Source organism: Lissotriton helveticus, chromosome 6 (assembly GCF_964261635.1).
Source record: "Lissotriton helveticus chromosome 6, aLisHel1.1, whole genome shotgun sequence".
NCBI classification, from domain to species: Eukaryota; Metazoa; Chordata; class Amphibia; order Caudata; family Salamandridae; genus Lissotriton; species Lissotriton helveticus.
The window spans coordinates 1596608716-1596628794 of record NC_136067.1 but is presented as its reverse complement, the minus strand read 5'-3'; the positions used below and the strand labels follow the sequence as shown (position 1 = coordinate 1596628794).

The following is a 20079-nucleotide window of genomic DNA, read 5'->3' as shown; positions in this document are numbered from 1 at the left end:
AGACATCGACTCCCCTTTCAGTCCCCTGGACCTGCACCACCCACTGCTGGAAAATAGCTGCAGTTATGCACAGAGGAATCTGCATCACAACACAGGATGATGTGAGTGTCGTCTGCAGAACTGTAAGAGTGGAAGCACTGGGCCAAGATTAGGAAAGACAACATGGATGCTAAATAAACTGTCTGACAAGGTTTCAGATGCGCAGTGACCACCATCATCAGTTTTGTGAACTTTCGAGGGGCACTAGTTAGTCAGAAAAGGAGCAAGGCTAGCTAAAAATGCAGGAGACCCACCTTATAACGCAGACTGTGTTTGTGGGGGCTGCAGGAACGGGGTGTAAAAATAAGCATCCTTAAGGTCCAACACCATCACCAAGGCTCCGGATTCATGCCAGAAAGAACCTGGGTCAAAGCGAGCATCTTAAATTTGCCTTTGTGTAAGAAGGCACTGAGAGTCGAAGGTCTAGAATAGGACAGAGGCCTCCGCCCTTCTTCGGCATAAGTGAGTAACTGGACTAGCAGCCAGTCCCTACTTCAGATGCAAGTACTCACACTCACACATCTGGCCAAAAGAGCCTACATTTCCTGGCATATGACAGACGGGATGACTTCCAAGACACATTGCACTGTAGGTGGCAAGTGAGTTGGCTTGAAAAGAAATGGCAGGGCATGGCACCGTTGGACATCTTCAGGTTCCATTATTTGGATGTGATGTTTTGCCACCACTGCAGGAAGTGGCTGATCCGGACTACCACTGTCTGGCTTTGTGCTGCTAAGGGCGCACTAAAGAGGTTTGCAGTTGTTGCTGCAGAGGCAGACAACTGGTTAAAATTATGTCCCTGATGGCCAGGAAATGTTTCACCTGATTCCCCGCCCCAGCCTGGAAAGGGCTAGGAAGCATGCTGTGTAGATGGTGCGGACTGGCTCTGTCGATACACCATGCACCTTGGCATTTCCCTTAAAAGGGCAAACTTGTTGTGGAGGATTACCAGTAGGGAGCTGAGAGGCCAAGAGAAATGCCATTACTCAGCTCCCTTTAAAAGGTTAATGGGTGGAGTGTGCCTTTTTAGGGCTCGGCCTCCGCCCACGAAAGTGGGAGGAGTTTCGAGCTCCTAATGTTAAAGAGAAAAAAAAAGTTTCTCCTAGGGCTTTGGCGAGACACATTCCACACATTCCTTAGTGTGTTATGTCATCTGGCCAGTGATTCGTCTTCGCTGTGGTGTCTTTTTAATAGCCTTGAAGTGATAGGCTAAATGTCGTTTTGGTCGGCCATGTTTGGCATATTTCGTTCGTGTGCGCGCAAAGAAGTACATTAATTATAATTAGGAGCTGTCAGGGTGCCTCCATAAGTGAATCCAGATGGCCGGGCGCGTTCACCATTCAGCAGCGCTCAGCACGGGCAAGATTACCAAAATGAAACTCTTTGCAGGGCGCGTGGAATTGACATTCCTTTCTGAGAGAAATCAGAGCGCTTTCGTTGGGAGGGGCAGTTCAGCGGTGCAGGGGAGGCTTGCAGCCCCCACGCTGGCGGTAGCCACTGCTAAACAAAACTTCTCTTGTTCTTCACCAGCCTTTTCCCAATAAAGAGCAGTTCTGTCCGATAGCTTTGTTTCGCACTCCAAGTACTAAATGTGTTTCCCCATTACTGTCCCCATTAATGTGTGTTTTGTCGCTCGTTTGTTTAGCACTTAATACCATAAGACCGTTTCGAAGCACTAGATCTGCCAAGAGAGATGGACGAGCGAAACACTCATTTGTGAAAAAGTGATATATGCGCTCTGTTACCCAGTCTGCGAGGCGCTCTGATGCCAGTCAGGGCCTTGTCCGCTCTATTGAAAACACACAAATACATGAGTCACTTGGATGCCTGTGGGCGCGCGTACCCTGCACACATCAACATTGCATCCACACATCGCAGACCAGCGGTCACCTCGCCTGACCCCAGCATGCGTGCTCCCAGGGGCCGGGTGCCAAGGCGCTTTCCCTCGAGACATTCGAAATTGCAGATAGACCAGCGCTGCACAGGGAGACACATTCCAGACACGACAAAGCACTAAGAGGCCACGGCAGCGGTAGATGTTTTCTCTATACATACCCCACTAACGTATTGTGGCACAGAGTTCTATAGATTGAGTGGAAATACAGCCCCCCCTTCCCCTCAGTTTTCCGTAACTGCCTGAGTCAGTTGTATTCTTGTTCGACAGAGTTTATAACGTAGCAGTGCAAGGATTTTTTCCGTTATAAACCTTTATACAAAGTTGAAATAACTCCCTTCTGTCCCCAATTATTAAATACAATCACCTGACCTTGAGACTAGACGTTGTATAGTGGTAAAGTACACGTTTTCTTTGGGGCTAGTGAGAAAATTCCAAGATAAAGCAGTAGGCGCAGGCGCGCCGCCTGGGCTACAGGGGACGAGGTTGAATCTGGCAGGGAATAATCAGCATCTCATCTTTACAGAATCGGTAAAATGAGAACCAAAGAGTTAGGTAAGATCAACACTTGTTATTCAGGCGCTGAGAGAAAATGCCTTGCGTGTATTGTGCAATGTGTACGTAGAGCGGTTGAAACGATGCTGCCTATAGTAACTAACATATTTTATAGGAATAGTGTTTTTTATTTTTTGCTGAGAGTGTCAGGTTTCCCAAATACACGTTCGCCGATGTATTCATCCAATCGCATCCATTTTCATTTTCTGCCCAGGGGAACAGATTCTTAAGAAAGTGGTGGATTTGTTCTGGCCCAGTGAAGTTTCTCTTCGGTGGATCTCGAGTGTCTCACTCTCCTCTGGAATGTTTTACCCACACTAGCTGACGTAGTGTTCATACGTGTGCAGTTCTTTGATCAGGCTGCCTCGCTGTGCCCAGTAGTATGCACACGTGTGGCGCTGTGCAAACAAACACGTTCCAGCGCACGAGACGCCGTCTTGGTTCAGAAACCTCCCCCCTCAGATCAATAGTTACTAGACTGGGCCTGGATGACCCTCAGCGCCTCGTACAACTCACAAATCAACACTCTAGTGGCACCTTGAGAATGGGCATAGAGTTTGGGGTGACACATCACCCCAAAACCAGTGGCACAGCTATAAGCGATTCGCGCCTTTTTCTTATTTCTTCACGGCACACATATTTTTTTTCCTCATCGTTATCCTTCTTTTTAACGTAATTATCACTTCTAGATTCATCTTTTATCTTTTATCTCCACACGTATGGTATCATGCAAATTTCCCATATTTTCTTATGTTCAAAGTCGTCCATCCGGACCTCATTTAAGAACAAGTACTTGAGAATGGGGACACACTTGGTACATGTCGGCGGGCTCGGGCCCTCTGAGAACGGAGTTCACTTCCTGCTCCTCTCCAAGGGGCACCTTGCGCCGAGGAGGTCACAGCCCCGGTCTTTCCCCCTCTAAATCTTTTTAATGGGAAACGTTTGGTGGTAATAACAGCCATTCTATACATAAAGGGCATTGATGCAGTTTAACTGTAAAGATCACCTTCACTGTGTGGGCAATCATTTACACCCCCCTTTTTTATCAATATTTAACGACAGCTTTAAGATTGATTTGTGGAGCATCGGGCCACTTGGGAGAGGTGAAGGGGGGGCGGGGGGAGGGAGGGGGTAGCGGTTACCTTCCCACCCCTAAGCTTCTGAAAAAACATTGGTTAGTGGTCTGTTGACGAAGCTATGGACAGTGGTCTGTGTAAAGGAGGCGCGCTATCTCTTTATTAATTGAATGTAACAAGTGTATGTTTTTATCTGCTTTTTTGATCATTACCTACTGGCGGTCGCCAGTAGGTATATATAGTTAGGATTTTTTCTCTATGGGTTTTTTGAAAATTCTATGTCTAATAACTTTGGCGTTTGTGGACGGAATTGGCTGAAATTTTCAGGAAAATGGCACATTATGTTTCTGAGCAGCCCTTGAAAATTTGGGGGGGGTTCGTCCAGTGGGGGCCGAGAAAAAAGGGGGGTCCCAAAACGTGTTTTTAACATTGAGTTTTCCATAGGGCGGTTGGCCTCACTTTTAGCCCGAACGGCTGAATGGATTTGCACGAAACTTGGCAAAATTGTAGGGACTGGTAGCCCGATGTGCCTTTTGTAGGTCTCAATATATGTGCTCCAGTGGATTTTGAGAAATTAACGTTTAAAAAAAGATATATATCTGTAAGCGCGGACCAGGCAGCGCTCTGGTTCGCGGACTTTTCGCGCAACGGAGCTTTGTGAAGCGAAGCTGATTGGTTCTCCGGCGTCTGTCAACATTCCAAACAGTCCGTAGCGGCCGCCATCTTGTCTCTCGGTAGGATCGAGAGACAAGAGGAGGTCAAAACAAAGGGGGAAATAACTATAGGGGGGCATAGTAGATCCTCGCTGACCCCCTAGGTTTGATGTGGAGGTTTTAAAAGGGCCCCGCGGGGCAAAAAAAAATAATAATAATAATAATCGAACGGCTGAATGGATTTGCACGAAACTTGGCAAAATTGTAGGGACTGGTAGCCCGATGTGCCTTTGCTAGGTCTCAATATATGTGCTTCAGTGGATTTTGAGAAATTAACGTTCAAAAAAAGATATATATCTGTAACAGCGCACCGCTTCGCGTACTTTTCGCGTTACGGAGCTTTGCGAAGCGAAGCTGATTGGCTCTCCGGTGTCTGTAAACATTCCAAACAGTACGTAGCGGCCGCCATCTTGTCTCTCGGTAGGATCGAGAGACAAGAGGAGGCCAAAGCGAAGGGGCAAATGACCATAAGGGGGCATAGTAGATCCTCGCTGACCCCCTAGGTTTGATGTGGAGGTTTTAAAAGGGCCCCGCGGGGCAAAAAAAATAAATAATAATAATCGAACGGCTGATGACCATAAGGGGGCATAGTAGATCCTCGCTGACCCCCTAGGTTTGATGTGGAGGTTTTAAAAGGGCCCCGCGGGGCAAAAAAAAAAAATAATAATAATAATCCAACGGCTGAATGGATTTGCACGAAACTTGGTAAAATATTAGGGACTGGTAGCCCGATGTGCCTTTGCTATGTCTCAATATATGTGCTTCAGTGCATTTTGAGAAATTAACGTTCAAAAACAAGATATATATCTGTAACAGCGCTCCGCTTCGCGGAGATAAAATTATATCTGTATTACCTAGCTGTTGCTAACACCAGTTAGCGACGGCTAGTAGGAGATAGCGACCATCTTGGGTCCCACTTTGCATGTGAGTGATATTTATCACTAATGACATGCAAAGTGGGCATGCCAAGATGTTAGCGACTGGAAACAGTCGCTAACATCGCTATCTCCTATTATCAACTTTTGGAAATATTCGAGATAAGCGCGAATATCTCCAAAAAGTAACAGCTGCCCTGAGCAGTTCTTAGCCATGTTATCCAATGGGAGGTGGATAACATGGCTAAGAGCATTAGCTCGGTAATGCATGAATATCGCGGAGTTTTCAGCGATATTAATGCATTGCGCTCGTTTTTTATCGTATTTGCGATAAACCTTGATAATAGCAAGGTTTATCTGCGATAATTTCTGACGGTAAAAAAATCTTTGCAATGCATCGTTAGGGATAAATATCGCTTAACTTTGGTAATATGCCCCAACGTCTGTTAACGTTCGATTCGAAGGAAATCAGGAATTGTTGAAAAACATTGTGTGCGCCATCTTGTCTTTTTTCAAATGCCACACTTTTGTCGTGCACGGCAGCCATTTTAGATGCCTTGACCAGATCCACTCTGTGCACGCTGTCGATCCTTAGCATGGCTCCCCACCCTCGCAAGCATCTCCCCCAGGCAGTGGTCACCCCCGCTCTCTGTTTTATGCATGGGTAATAAACCTCCCCCCATCTGCGCTGTTCTTCCCTGAGAATCACACCCTGTGCCCGCCCGACACCTCCCTTTCGCCCTATTCACTACCGCACCCTCTGACACTCCTTTTCCTCTGTGTCCGATTGTCCAGGCCGGTCCTAGGCTATCAGCTAGCCCTGCAGATGTAGTTTATGGCCACAGCTGTAAAGAATCACCCGTCTTCAAAGGAGTTATAGTAGATCAAGGCCCACACTCGATGAGATCCGTCACAGCAGAAGCGTTGCTATTATCTGAAAACCATCCTGTATTGTGATTGGGGAGGGGACCGAGCGTGAAGCGGAAGATTCCAGGGATGACTCTTTGTACATCAAAGTTTTTACAATTATGTGTCACATTAAAAATATATAGCACTCCGACAAAGTAGTAAGATTATAAAACTTTAATAATTTATAAATATATACAAGAAAACAAAAATAGTAATAACATATAAACATTTTTAGAGAAAAACAACGAAGTAGCGGTCGGCTGTGCGAATAGTCCCAACGCAGCACAACGTCCAGATTTCCGGCGTGGGGCGTCGCGGGGGGTGGGTCATCGGTAGCAAACTGTTGTGCGAATAGTTCCAAGGCAGCAGAACGCGCCGAAATCTAGATGACACGAAAGTGATGTCTAGTAAGTTGCCACCCAGCAAATAACGGCGTGGGGCGTCGCGGGGGGTGGGTCATCAGTAGCAAACTGTTGTGCGAATAGTTCCAAGGCAGCAGAACGATGGCACCAAGGTGATGTCCAGTAAGTTGCCGCACTGGTTTTGGTATCCTACAATGCTGCTCCGAATAACGGCGTGGAGCGCCCCGGGGGAGGCGGCGTGAACGGGCCTCTCCAGGTGGAGTCTCATCTGTTTTAGTGGGGCGCCCCTTTACCGTTTCAGTTGCCATTCCGTCCGCTTTTGGTCCACTGTGTCAAAATCCGCCATTCAGCTGAGTTGCGCCCACTCTTGCGGTGCAGCGATAGGCGGCTGTCACAGGACTCTCAAAATGGCGGCAGGCTGTTTCCTTTTTGGGCCTGGTCCACTGAAATGGCCCTGGGACACCTTGGAAATCGGACGCTTGTCTGCTAGGTCTTGGACCCCATTCTCGAAAGCGTCCCCTCCGCCTTGAGAATTCATCAAAAGTTTTGGGGGCCCCGACTCCTGCAGGCTTCTGGTGGGGAGCGGCTGCCATGATTGCTCGCGGAATGACCACGACGGAGCTACGAGATGGTGGTGCTCTCATGGTGACGCCAGTTTAGTCTGAAACATCCAGAAACAAGGTGGGGCTTTCATCGTTTGGGGGAAAAAAAAAGTTTTCATCCAATGAAAAGTGTTGTTTTTAGGTCATATGATCAAGCCTTCCATCATTAGGAAACCAAAAGTAAAATGAACCAATGAAAAGTTTTATAAACAAGTCACATGACCTGTTATGCGGCATAGGGTATAAAATGCGGAGAAAATACGTTGGCACGTGAGGCGGCGTCAGTAGCGGACCGATGTGCGAATAGGCCGAAGGCAATACAACGCGCCAAGATCCGGATGGCACCGAGGTGGTGTCATAGTTGAGAGTTCTGAGCAGCGGTTGTAACACTGTCTGAAGCTTATTTGCAGCTGCTGCAGCTTCACTACGCGTCAAGATCCGGATGGCACCGAGGTGGTGTGTAGGAAGTTGCCGCACTGGTGTGGCCATCCTACAATGCTGAAAGTCGGCGTGGGGCGCCCCGTTGGCCTGTGAGTTTGCGTCAGTAGCGGACCGATGTGCGAATAGGCCGAAGGCAGCACAACGCGCCAAGATCCGGATGGCACCGAGGTGGTGTCTAGTAAGTTGTCGCACTTCTGTGGCCATCCTACAATGTTGAAAGTCGGCGTGGGGCGCCCCGTTGGCCTGTGAGATGGTGTCAGTAGCGGACTGATGTGTGAATGGGGCCAAAGGCAGCGCAACAATATTTTCTACTATATTTCCGGTGTAGAAGACACCACAAGGCGCTGAGATGCCAAGATCCGGATGGCACCGAGGTGGTGTGTAGCAAGTTGCCGCACTGGTGTGGCCATCCTACAATGCTGAAAGTCGGCGTGGGGCGCCCCGTTGGCCTGTGAGATGGCGTCAGTAGCGGACCGATGTGCGAATAGGCCGAAGGCAGCACAACAATATTTTCTGACTGAAACCACAAGGCGCTGAGATGCCAAGATCCGGATGGCACCGAGGTGATGTCTAAGTTGCGGACTGATGTGCGAATGGGGCCAAAGGCAGCGTAACAATATTTTTTGTATGGAAGATACCACTAGGCGTTGAGATGCCAAGATTCGGATGGCACTGAGGTGATGTCTAGCAAGTTGGTGTGGTCATCCTACAATGCTGAAACTCGGCGTGGGTCGCCCCATTAGCCTGTGAGATGGCGTCAGTAGCGGACCGATGTGCGAATAGGCCGAAGGCAGCACAACGCGCCAAGATCCGGATGTCACCGTGGTGGTTTCATAGTTGAGAGGCACTTCATCTGCAGTGGGGCGCCGAGATCCGGATGGCACCGAGGTGATGTCTAGCAAGTTGCTGTACTGGTGTGGTCATCCTACAATGCTGAAACTCGGCGTGGGTCGCCCCATTAGCCTGTGAGATGGCGTCAGTAGCGGACCGATGTGCGAATAGGCCGAAGGCAGCACAACGCGCCAAGATCCGGATGTCACCGTGGTGGTTTCATAGTTGAGAGGCACTTCATCTGCAGTGGGGCGCCGAGATCCGGATGGCACCGAGGTGATGTCTAGCAAGTTGCTGTACTTGTGTGGTCATCCTACAATGCTGAAACTCGGCGTGGGTCGCCCCATTAGCCTGTGAGATAGCTGTTCTTTGGATTTGGGCCTGGTCCACCAAAATGGCCCTGGGACACCTTAGAACTCGGACGCTCGATTTTTTTTTCCTTTCCTGTACATGCAAAAAAAGGTAAATGCCCGGTACGTTACACGCTTCATCTGCCACGATGAACTCTCCAGAGGAACCGAAAAAAAATATAGTTGTGGTAACAATACCATGCATCGTCATATGGAGAGGTGGCACCAATTAATTATAGTGCTGCATAAAAGAGAGATTTGGAGGAGAACCCCTGACCTGCTAGTACATTCATCAAAGAAGTGGCACTGAGAGCTTCAGAGGCAAGGGAAACGGTCCCAAATATTTAGAAGAACTTTGGAAAGATTAAAATGACATGTTTAGATTGTGGCAAATTAATTTCATGTGGACAGATGAGTGTTACTCTAATAAATACAGCATATGAACATCATCATAGTCGATGGTTGGTAGAGACATTTTGACTATATCCTGGACCTGCCCGTCCTCGCCCAAAATGGCGCCAGAATAAATGGGACTCGTAACTCCTTGTTGTGTACTGGTTGCAGAACCTTGAAATCACGAGATACGTATGCAGTTTTGAAGCACATGGCGGGCGGGGACGAGAATTGATTGAATATTTCGACATCCCTATTGATATTAAGTTCTGATGTGTTATTGATTACTGTACTGTTGAAAGTTCGAATTAACGTCACCCATGGTACTTGCCCGCAAATGTATATCTAGATAATTTTATTGTAACTGGCCCTGTCGTATTTTAATTATAAAATGTACGTCCACCGATTCCGTAACTGTTAGACACCTTAGTTCTTGCAACCTAATGGCCCGCCCGTTACGTTCCTCTACAGTGTAAATGTCTATTCATCATATACGATTACAGTTTGCTCCGTGGCCGGCCCACGTGGTTATAGGCTCGTATTTGTATAATGAAATTTTCACAATAAAGGTTTTTAAAAGAAAACATGGTAGTAGTATATACATTGGTAAAGTTTTTAATAATAGTCACTGTTTTAGAATCATTAAAAGGCAAGTGAAATAAAGCAGACCAATTACATGAAGGGTAAAAGGTATAATACGAAGGAACGCAGTAAAGATAAATGGTCAAGGGCTGTTGTGTTTTCTATTCCTGCAACATAAAGTGATCGATAAGAATCTCATATTCAGGCGTATCGGCGACTAAGACAGCAGGTCGACCCTCTTTTGCTCAACGGCTCCGTCATGGGACGAAGAAACGCTCTTTTTCTCGAAAAAAGAATATATTTTACTTGCAGGACAGTTGTAAAATTTCCGGGAAAGTACATTAGCCTGGAACATTATAACATATATTTAAGAAAAAATAATGTTCGGAAGTAATGAAAAGCGTAATTTTTAGGTCATATGACCAAGCCTTTCATCATTACAATAAGAAAAGTAAAATGAACCAATGAAAAGTTTTATTATCAAGTCACATGACTTGTTATGCTTACGTTACGCGCTGCGCGCCCCGGATGACTTCCGGATGCGCTAACGCGGCGCGTCATATGACGCATTACGCGACAACGCAGGTACAGAATATAGTCAAAATGTCTCCACCAACCAGCGGTCGGAACACAACCCCTTTCAGCAGGCTAAATAGTTCTGTTAAATGACAACAGAAGGGACAGGCAACAAGAACCATCAGTCAAAGAGGGGAGGGCTAGTTCTTCTCTACCGGGTTACATTGGGGCGCTACCGGAACTGATCGAATTGGTAGTCTACAGTGTTTCTGGATGTTTCAGACTGAAGCTGGGGTTAGCATGAGAGCAGCACCATTTCGTAGCTCCGTCGTGGTCATTCCGCAACCAATCATGGCAGCCGTTCTTTATCGTTATTTTGGGCGGGGTGGGTGGCGGAGCCGAGCTGTTTTGCAGCCATCATTGTGTGGAGTTCAGTTCATCTCACTAGTTTTGTATTTGTCATGAGGGGTTGTTCCTAATGTTTCTATTTTAGCGAGGTCAAAAAGAGATCCCATTAGTGGCCTACTGATTTTGCTCGATTCCTTTTCTTTTTTTTTTTACACGATTTTTCGTTATCTGCAAAGACTAAACAGAGTATTGCGACTCTGTGTTTGTTTGTAAATAGAGAATGAACCAAAGAGAACTAATTCTAAAACAGTAAATACTTGGATAACAATGAATCAAATGGAGAGAGAAGCAGGCACGACGGATTACAATGGGGGCAAAGACCTGCGTTAACTACCTTTCACTATCTGCAAAGAGAGAGTACTCCTAATAGAAATGAGGGGGGGGGGGCACCATTCAAAGCAGATCAGTGTGCATAAACACGAAAATGTTTTCACTTACCACGTACTTGACATTCGACAGCTTATGATATTTGCTATTAAAAAACCATTGAAATTCACTGAAAAAACCATAGGTTATAGACCATATATAGTTAGGAATTAGCATTTACAAAACCTTGAAAATTCACTGAAAAAACCATAGGTTATAGACCATATATAGTTAGGAATTAGCATTTAAAAAACCTTATTTTACTCACACAAAACCATTGAAATTCCATATATAGTTAGTTGCACTAACTATATATCGCGCACCTGCAATCCACTGCTGATGATGTCACATATTACATCATTCATGACATGGTCAGTGACATCACTGATGACATCACTGATGACATCTCAAATGACATCACTGATGACATCACTAATGACATCTCATTTGACATCATTCTTGTGCTAATACGATAAACCTCTTCAGACTCTAATATAATCTTAGATACACTCAGTGTATACAGACACTCACACACTTCCACTCATCCATGGAGTTACTCACACACCCAGTCAGTCATGCAAAGAAACAATCTCATCTCCATTTCTTCAACTATACAGTTAAACACACCTTACTTATTGAAACATATACTAACACATATTTACTCTCTTATACAATCCCTGATACAAGTTCACAATGATCGATACAACCACTCACTCATTCGGTGGCTCTCATGCACAGTTATTTATATATGCCAACTCTCACATGTACTGTGTTTTACATATGTACTTACTATGACATGTAGCATTGAGATATCCATTTACTCATCAATACACTCATGCACACAGTCAACTGCCCATGTAGCTGTTTCCACATGCACTCTTGAACTCATACACCTAGTGAATAAACTGTTCACACATCTATGCATAGAGTCACACACCTTTCAGCCACCCCCACACAAACTCAATCTCCCATAGAAATACTTGGGCAAGCAATTAATAACACATATAGCCTCTCGTATAGCTAATGATCAACACATGCAGCAGTTTACAGAACAACAGACATAATGATGCACAAATTAAGACAGTTTAGTCACTAACCCATGCATTCAGTGAGACACATTTAATCACTCACTCATACAGTCAGTCACGCACCTACTAAATCCTTCATCCAGACACTTATACATCCACTCATTCTTCAATATGTAAGATATATTTGAACTTTACAGAAACATACAGTCACTGGATGTTGTCATCAGTGATGTCATCAGTGATGTCATTTGAGATGTCATCAGTGATGTCATCAGTGATGTCACTGACCATGTCATGAATGATGTAATATGTGACATCATCAGCAGTGGATTGCAGGTGCGCGATATATAGTTAGTGCAACTAACTATATATGGAATTTCAATGGTTTTGTGTGAGTAAAATAAGGTTTTTTAAATGCTAATTCCTAACTATATATGGTCTATAACCTATGGTTTTTTCAGTGAATATATATATATATATATATATTTATAATACGAGAGTCTGTGTTCTCACTAGTTTGTCTCATTTTTTTTATGGCAAAACTTTATTCTCTCCCTGTGTTCAACAACAGACACTCCCCGTTTGCATGTATACTGTTTTTATTTGTAAATTGTATTTATATAGCACTTACTACCCCTGACTAGGCCTTAAAGCGCTTTCCAACAAGTACCACGCTACTCCAAAACCCAATGTTAGATGCAAATAGGTAGATTAGTAATATGTGATTCCCTTGCCCCTGTAGGATTGGTTGTGGGAAGTGTTTCGAGTGTGTGCTCCTGGGATCGCGTGGTCAGGAGCACATTGAGAGTTGAGAGTGCAGTTTGAGAGTTGAGAGTGCAGTTTGAGAGTTGAGAGTGCAGTTTGAGAGTTGAGAGTGCAGTTTGAGAGTTGAGAGTGCAGCACGAGAGTTGTGAGTGCAGTTTGAGAGTTGAGAGTGCAGTTTGAGAGTTGAGAGTGCAGTTTGAGAGTTGAGAGTGCAGTTTGAGAGTTGAGAGTGCAGTTTGAGAGTTGAGAGTGCAGTTTGAGAGTTGAGAGTGCAGTTTGAGAGTGCAGAGTGCAGTTTGAGAGTGCAGAGTGCAGTTTGCGAGTGCAGAGTGCAGTTTGAGAGTTGAGAGTGCAGATTGAGAGTGCAGTTTGAGAGTGCAGATTGAGAGTGAGTGCAGTTTGAGAGTGCAGTTTGAGAGTGCAGAGTGCAGTTTGAGAGTTGAGAGTGCAGATTGAGAGTGCAGATTGAGAGTGCAGTTTGAGAGTGCAGTTTGAGAGTTGAGAGTGCAGTATGAGAGTTGAGAGTGCAGATTGAGAGTGCAGTTTGAGAGTGCAGATTGAGAGTGAGTGCAGTTTGAGAGTGCAGTTTGAGAGTGCAGATTCAGAGTGCAGTTTGAGAGTGCAGTTTGAGAGTTGAGAGTGCAGTATGAGAGTTGAGAGTGCAGTTTGAGAGTGCAGTTTGAGAGTGCAGATTGAGAGTTGAGAGTGCAGTATGAGAGTTGAGAGTGCAGTATGAGAGTTGAGAGTGCAGTATGAGAGTGCAGTTTGAGAGTGCAGATCGAGAGTGCAGATCGAGAGTGCAGATCGAGAGTGCAGATCGAGAGTGCAGATCGAGAGTGCAGATCGAGAGTGCAGATCGAGAGTGCAGATCGAGAGTGCAGATCGAGAGTGCAGATCGAGAGTGCAGATCGAGAGTGCAGATCGAGAGTGCAGATCGAGAGTGCAGATCGAGAGTGCAGATCGAGAGTGCAGATCGAGAGTGCAGTTCGAGAGTGCAGTTTGAGAGTGCAGTTTGAGAGTGCAGATTGAGAGTTGAGAGTGCAGTATGAGAGTTGAGAGTGCAGTATGAGAGTTGAGAGTGCAGTATGAGAGTTGAGAGTGCAGTTTGAGAGTGCAGTTTGAGAGTGCAGATCGAGAGTGCAGATCGAGAGTGCAGATCGAGAGTGCAGATCGAGAGTGCAGATCGAGAGTGCAGATCGAGAGTGCAGATCGAGAGTGCAGATCGAGAGTGCAGATCGAGAGTGCAGATCGAGAGTGCAGATCGAGAGTGCAGATCGAGAGTGCAGATCGAGAGTGCAGATCGAGAGTGCAGATCGAGAGTGCAGTTCGAGAGTGCAGTTTGAGAGTGCAGTTTGAGAGTGCAGTTTGAGAGTGCAGTTTGAGAGTGCAGATTGAGAGTGCAGATTGAGAGTGCAGAGTGCAGATTGCAGTTTGAGAGTGCAGAGTGCAGTTTGAGAGTTGAGAGTGCAGTTTGAGAGTGCAGATTGAGGGTGCAGTTTGAGAGTGCAGATTGAGAGTGCAGATTGAGAGTGCAGTTTGAGAGTGCAGTTTGAGAGTGCAGTTTGAGAGTGCAGTTTGAGAGTGCAGTTTGAGAGTGCAGTTTGAGAGTGCAGTTTGAGAGTGCAGTTTGAGAGTGCAGTTTGAGAGTGCAGTTTGAGAGTGCAGTTTGAGAGTGCAGTTTGAGAGTGCAGTTTGAGAGTGCAGTTTGAGAGTTGAGAGTGCAGTATGAGAGTTGAGAGTGCAGTTTGAGAGTGCAGATTGAGAGTGCAGATTGAGAGTGCAGATTGAGAGTGCAGAGTGCAGATTGCAGTTTGAGAGTGCAGTTTGAGAGTGCAGAGTGCAGTTTGAGAGTGCAGAGTGCAGTTTGAGAGTTGAGAGTGCAGATTGAGAGTGCAGTTTGAGGGTGCAGATTGAGAGTGCAGTTTGAGGGTGCAGTTTGAGAGTGCAGTTTGAGAGTGCAGTTTGAGAGTGCAGTTTGAGAGTGCAGTTTGAGAGTGCAGTTTGAGAGTGCAGTTTGAGAGTGCAGTTTGAGAGTGCAGTTTGAGAGTGCAGTTTGAGAGTGCAGTTTGAGAGTGCAGTTTGAGAGTGCAGTTTGAGAGTGCAGTTTGAGAGTTGAGAGTGCAGTATGAGAGTTGAGAGTGCAGATTGAGAGTGCAGAGTGCAGATTGCAGTTTGAGAGTGCAGTTTGAGAGTGGAGAGTGCAGTTTGAGAGTGGAGAGTGCAGTTTGAGAGTGGAGAGTGCAGATTGAGAGTGCAGATTGAGAGTGCAGAATGAGAGTGCAGAATGAGAGTGCAGAGTGCAGATTGCAGTTTGAGAGTGCAGTTTGAGAGTGGAGAGTGCAGTTTGAGAGTGGAGAGTGCAGATTGAGAGTGCAGATTGAGAGTGCAGTTTGAGAGTGCAGTTTGAGAGTGCAGTTTGAGAGTGCAGTTTGAGAGTGCAGTTTGAGAGTGCAGTTTGAGAGTGCAGTTTGAGAGTGCAGTTTGAGAGTGCAGTTTGAGAGTGCAGAGTGGCAGTGAGTGCAGACTGAGTGCAGAGTGACAGTGAGTGCAGAGGGACAGTGAGTGCAGAGGGACAGTGAGTGCAGAGGGACAGTGAGTGCAGAGGGACAGTGAGTGCAGAGTGACAGTGAGTGCAGAGTGACAGTGAGTGCAGAGTGACAGTGAGTGCAGAGTGACAGTGAGTGCAGAGTGACAGTAGAGTGAGTGCAGAGTGAGTGCAGAGTGAGTGCAGAGTGAGTGCAGAGTGAGTGCAGAGTGAGTGCAGAGTGAGTGCAGAGTGAGTGCAGAGTGAGTGCAGAGTGAGTGCAGAGTGAGTGCAGAGTGAGTGCAGAGTGAGTGCAGAGTGAGTGCAGAGTGAGTGCAGAGTGAGTGCAGAGTGGCAGTGCGTGCAGAGTGGCAGTGCGTGCAGAGTGGCAGTGCGTGCAGAGTGACTGCAGAGACAGTGTGTCAGGGTGCACATTGTGTGAGTGTGCAGAATGAGTGTGCAGGGTAAACAGTGTGTGACTATGCAGGGTGACATTGGGAGTGTGTGAATGTGTAGGGGCAGTGTGTGAGTGTGCAGAAAACACCACACACACATACACCACACACACATAACGCACACACAAACCACACACCTCAGTCTCTCAACACCACACACTTGTCACCACTCAACACAACACACTCACCACCACACTCACTCCCCAGGCTCACCCCCACAGACTCACCACCACACACTCACCAGCACATAGAAAACAACACACACAACAACACACCCCCAGCCGTCAATGAATGCTTTCACCATGCACAAACACCAACAACCATCATCCATCTGTGCACGCTTTTACCAAGCACACACCCACCAGCCGTCAGTGCACCCTTCCACCAGGCACACACACCTCCAGCCGGCAGTGCACTTTTCCACCAAGCAATCGCAGTATGGCACACTTTACTTTTAAACATATTCATATAAAGCACAGCATGCCACCATTGGTAAAATTACAATTCAACCAACATACTTCCACTACACACCACATGCACACACTCCATAACACATGGCAAAAAGACATTGGCATTTACAATGCCATTAGCTCAAACTCAAATAAATCCGAGCCCGATTGCATTTCTAATGCTTGTTTGCCATAGAGATGGGATTTGTACATAGGCATGTCCATTAAAGATGCCTGGATGTCCCTAGAGAAGACCATGGGTGTCATCCTGCCATAGCGTTGAAGCACCAAACTAGCTCCCACAGCCCTGCCTAGACAATCTGTGGTGTCTAGGCCCAAGCAGATGACAAATTTGGCTGCATTCCAACCATCTTGAATTGATTGGGCTAGTGAAGCCAGTGAGTCGTTTGAAACAGCAGGTAAAATTTCACTCACCATGGTTCAAAATGCATGGGTATAAAATTCCTGTAGACAGCTCGCACGGACTGACCTCAGGGTAAGGCTGGTTGAGGAGAACATACAGTTACCAAAAGTATCCACTTCTTTGACTTCCTATCAGGAGGAGCGTTTGGAAAAGTGTCCAGGTTTACTTTACTTGTGGGCACCTACCCCACCAAACTCTCAGATGTCGGATGTGTAGTCAAACATTTTGGGTCGTCTGGAGCTACGGCGACGGGTGACGGCAGATTTGTCCATTGACTAGGGGGTTAAAGCATGGTTTAGCCCATGTGCCCAACAGCGTGTTAGTAAGGGCTTGAATGAAGGGTAATAGAGGTTTGGTCGATACCTGGTCAGGCTGTAAGACCACTGTGAGGACGTTCTTCTTAACCTCCATAGTGGGGATGTGACGTCAAAGACCTCACCAGTCGTTCTGATTACTGTAGCCAAGGAAGTTGTCTCCAGTGTTGATGGTCTGGGATGGGGGAAAGCCTACTCAGTGTTGGGCGAGGAGTCTAATCTACTGGCATCTTGCAAAGCCATATACCAGTTGTAAGGAAGGGCAAGTTCTTCCCCACCCCCTCCACTGTCATCACCATATGGCTGGTTCTCATCAGAGTCCAAGCCAAAAATCTGGTGCAATATATGTGCGCAGCCTCACAGTAGTGGAACAGTGTCAGAGTCTGATGGGTTCAGAATAGGATGTGGTATGTCAAGATCTGGATGCGGCTTGGTTGGGGTTTAGCCGAAGCCAGTTAGGAGCCGGACAGTATTATAGCACGCAGGTCCTTCACTGCCATTGATGCCGGTGTCTATGAGCAAGATTATGGCGTGTGATCAGTGCTGATCCAGACAGCAGCACAGAACTCGAGGCAGATTCAAGGGGTTCAAACTGTATAGAGGGTGAAACCACATGTGGTAACCTAAATAGATGTCCGTCCATATGACTGGGGTCTGAAGGGGTTCCAGAGGGATGTCCAGCTGCGAGGTTACCGTGCGCCCAAGAACTTGAGATGCATCGAGACCAGAGATGGAATCGGCTCCTCAGTGGCACAGGGGTAAGACCAGGAGGCAGAGTAAAGCCCTCCGGTCTTCTCTGAAAAATGGTGGGTAGGAGCCAAATCTGGCTTGGGATTTTTGTGTTTATTTTTTGCTATCATGGAAAACTTCGACTGCGAGAAAGATCTGCCTTGAGAACGACTTTATTTATTTATTTATTTAAGCAGTTTTATAACGCGCTCTATTACTACCAGAGTATCCTGGCGCGAGAAAAAGAGAAGAACAAGCATGTGGCCAAAAAAGACAGAAAGTGATCGAAGAACTAAAACGCAGATCTAAAAAGGTGCGTTTTCAAAGCTTTCTTAAAAGGGACAAAGTTTTGCATCGATCTCAAGAACAGCGGCAGAGTGTTCCAGGCTGAAGCTGCCAGGACGGCAATTGACTGGCCGCCAAGGCGAGCGCGCCGAAAGCGGGGTATCTTCAGAAAATTCCCATACGCTGAACGTAAAGATCGAGTAGGAATATACCGGCTGAATCTTTTTTTCAGGTAAGCAGGCCCAAGATCGTTAACTGCTTTAAATGCAAATGTTAGGATTTTAAAAGTAATCCTTTGAGACACCGGCAGCCAGTGTAGTTCCTTCAGATGACTGCGTACGCTCTCTCTGCTAGGCACATTGCACAAAAGTCTTGCCGTCGCATTTTGGATGATCTGTAATCTGGCGACAAGAAAGGCCGGTGTGCCACTAAGCAGAGAGTTGGCATAGTCGAGCCGAGAAAGAATTAAAGCCCTTGCAACCGACTCTCTTGCAGCTGAAGGAAGATAAGGGAAGAACTTTCGCATGGCCCTAAGGGATCCGAAGCACACCCCGGTAAGTTTTTGTATGTGTGCCTCGAATCTCAGATCCTCTCCAAACCAAACTCCCAGGTTCTTAGCCGGGATGGTAACTGAGCTTGGCAGGGGAAAATCTGAGGGCCACAGTAGTTCTCTGAAATTAGGTGGAAAATGGCCATACAGTAAAATTTCAGTTTTGTCTTCGTTGCATTTCAATTGAGCTGCAGTCAACCAATTAAAAACCGAAGAAAGACAAGACCGAATGACCTCCGTTTTGAGTGCTGTATCAGGCCATGTAAATAATAACTGCGTATCATCTGCATACGCGATAATTTTGGCCCCCATTTGTTCCGCCAGCACTATAAGTGGAGTAAGGTACACATTGAAAAGTAGGGGGCTCAAAGTAGACCCCTGGGGTACCCCTGTAATAAGGGGCTTAACCGAAGAGGAAAAAGGGGGAACCCAAACTTGCTGAGACCTGTCGGACAGAAAAGATTTCACCCATTCTAGTGCAGACCCCAGCACCCCAATCTCAGCCAATCTAGTCAGAAGAAGTGAGTGCGGGACAGTGTCAAATGCGGCAGAGAGGTCCAATAAAATTAGAGCTGCTCTGCCGCCAATGTCCAAATACTGCCTGATTGCCTCCGTGATCTCCACCAGAGCTGACTCCGTGCTATGTGCTGCACGAAAGCCCGACTGGGCAGGATGGAGGGCCTCCGAGGATTCCACAAAGGCATTCAGCTGAAGAAAGGCAGGTTTCTCTCCAATTTTAGCCATGGCTGGAAGCAGGGAAATGGGTCTGTAGTTGCCCGGTAAATCAGGGTCAGCCCCCGTCTTCTTCAAAAGGGGAAGAAGCTTTGCCTGTTTCCATTCCAAGGGCACCTCAGAAGTATTAAAAGAAAGGCCTATTATTTGCGCAGCCTCCGATGCCACTGATTCAGCAACTGCCGCCAACACCCTAGCTGGGCATATATCATCAGGGGCACCAGATCTCAGAGACTTCCTGAGCGTGATTATGGTCTGGTTCGCAGTCTCAACTTTGACTTGAAGCAGGTCTTGCCAGGAGCCTTCCGGTGCTTCACTATGTAGATCTTTGCCTCACAATCCCGGATGGCTTTCAGATTCATCTGAGTGCAGTCATCGCAGGCTTTGGAGTTGTGCAACAAGCTCAAGCACCAAAGGCACACCTCATGGTGTTCTGTCAAAGACATTTGTTTGCAACCTTCCCTACAAGGCTTAAACCCTGTAGGCTCAAGAGGTGAAAACCCTTGCACACTGGAATAATTTTGAAGGGAAAAATCTCTTCACAAGTGAAGAAAAAAAGAATTAAGTTTCAGATCCGCATCTGAAGGCATCGAAAGAAGGGAACGGACTTCAGACTGCAGGGAGGTGCAGTGGCTTTTCATGTCACTTCCGGAGGGCTATGGCGGTGGCATGGAGCACTACTCCACCTACTGGCACAAAGAAGCACTGCCTTAAATTTTCCGGTTTCAGTCTGGCACATGGAGATATTCACAAGGTGAAGAATCCCAAGATGAGGAATTTGCAGTTAAGAAGTATCCATCAGAAATAAAAGATCGAGAAGTGGGAAATCAACATATTTCAAGCAAATCTCTCTCCAGGCTTTAGAGAAGGAAAAGGAATGCACAGCTCTATGTAAAGTCTGGACTGAGCAGT

The 20079-nt window shown here is 46.6% G+C and overlaps 1 protein-coding gene across 1 annotated transcript in view; it reads right to left on the bottom strand.

The window, feature by feature from the left end:
• IFNGR1 (interferon gamma receptor 1) overlaps positions 1–20079 on the bottom strand; it is a 219877-nt gene that overhangs the window by 76201 nt on the left and 123597 nt on the right. The gene's annotated exons all lie outside the window — the stretch shown is intronic.